Here is a 1,698-nt window from a genome sequence, read left to right on the forward strand (position 1 = left end):
ATCATAAAAGGCCGCCTACACTCTATGAGAGCAGCCATACATGCAGAATTAATGTAGGACAGAAGCATGAAGGTTTCCCTTGAGAATCCATGTTTCATTCGCTGAATGAAAATTGAGGATTCATCTTTCATCTGTGTTTTGGTGTTACAGAAAATTCTCGCATTGAAAATGACTAAATTATGAGTCCCAAATACTGAATACACTTGATGAAGCCCATCCAGCCATTGTGATTTCCAATTTAAGATCCTCAAAAACTGAAAGCCTTATGAAAGAGTCTGAATACAAATGATCACCACACAAAATTGTTCAGCTCATGAAACAAAGCCCTGTGTGGTATACAAGGGCGTAGGTTCGGTTTTAACATTGCTAGGGACACATTAAAATCAAACTATACAGATACACCATGTTTTCACCTACAAAGTAAAGTCACCTGTTGCGGTTGGTTCTTGTTTAGAAAAACTGACCAACTAAAACACCCAAACAATAAAATTATAAAACCTTTTTTAATATATAAATATCTGGTTTCTTGTACAGCTCACTGTACACAGCTATGGTTATTTCAGGTGTAATATCAAATTAATGTTTAAGGATTGTTTGTGATTTCACAAATTCATTCAAAAGTAAACTTGTAAATACTCTAAAATGTACCAAAAAAACATAAGTACTGGTTGAGCTGATATTTTTAACACAAATAAATACTATATATTTCATTCTCGTTCAAAAGTTTGTGGTCAGTAAGATTTTTTCATGTTTTTGAAAAAAGTCTCGTATGCTCACCAAGGCTGTATATATTTCATAAATAATACAGTGAAAACTAAAAATATGGAATATTATTTCAATTTAAAATAACTGCTTTCTGTTGTAATATATTTTAAAATGTAATTTATTCCTACAACAACAAAGCTAAATTTTCTATCAGCCATTACATAAGTCTTCATAAATCATTCTAATATGCCAATTTGAATGTTAATTCTTATGAATGAAACATTAAAGCACACTAGAATACAATACTAATATTACAACTGTGGTCAGAAGAATTAGCAATGATTGAGTAGATGGTAGAAACATTGAATCAAACTCATTTAAATTACATTTGCAAATGACAACAAACGAACTGATGGAATGTGTAAAACTGCTTGATTATTCAGATTCCCTTGAATGAAATTGAAATACACAATCAAAACAGTTTCATGCCCTTCACACATGCCAAACCATTCATCAGCGAGACTGACGCATAGTCTCACACATATCCATGGACATACACATGCACACCCAGAATACACCTGCACAACCCACAGCCTGTGGGAGGACATAATGACTGTTTTTACCCACTCTGTATGCACGCCCGCTGTGCTTTTGTTATTCTGTTTGCTATTCACAAATGTAGTGAGTCAGTATTAGCAAATAATCTGTTTTCTAGACCAGGTTTATCAATGACATACTGTATCTGTTTTTACTAGACGTAAAAGTCACAGATATCCGTCTCTCAGCACGCTCCTTACATATGCTAACATTGATTGGAGTAGTTGAGAAAAAATACAGCAGGGTGGTGGTCAATGCGGCAGAACAAGTGACTAAATCAATTTCCGTTTCCTCTCCCAAATGTAAAAGCTAGCTTTCAAAAATCCCTGAGGATGATTTTGTATCCTTCACTCACTTTCAGATATACCTCAGTACTCAGTCAATGTGCTCTCCTGC

General features: G+C 34.3%; 1 protein-coding gene across 1 annotated transcript in view; it reads right to left on the minus strand.

Moving 5' to 3' along the window:
* LOC107581621 (multidrug resistance protein 1-like) overlaps positions 1 to 1,698 on the minus strand; it is a 69,659-nt gene that overhangs the window by 47,442 nt on the left and 20,519 nt on the right. The gene's annotated exons all lie outside the window — the stretch shown is intronic.

This window comes from Sinocyclocheilus grahami, unplaced genomic scaffold (assembly GCF_001515645.1).
Source record: "Sinocyclocheilus grahami isolate Dianchi unplaced genomic scaffold, SAMN03320097.WGS_v1.1 scaffold36.1, whole genome shotgun sequence".
NCBI lineage: Eukaryota > Metazoa > Chordata > Actinopteri > Cypriniformes > Cyprinidae > Sinocyclocheilus > Sinocyclocheilus grahami.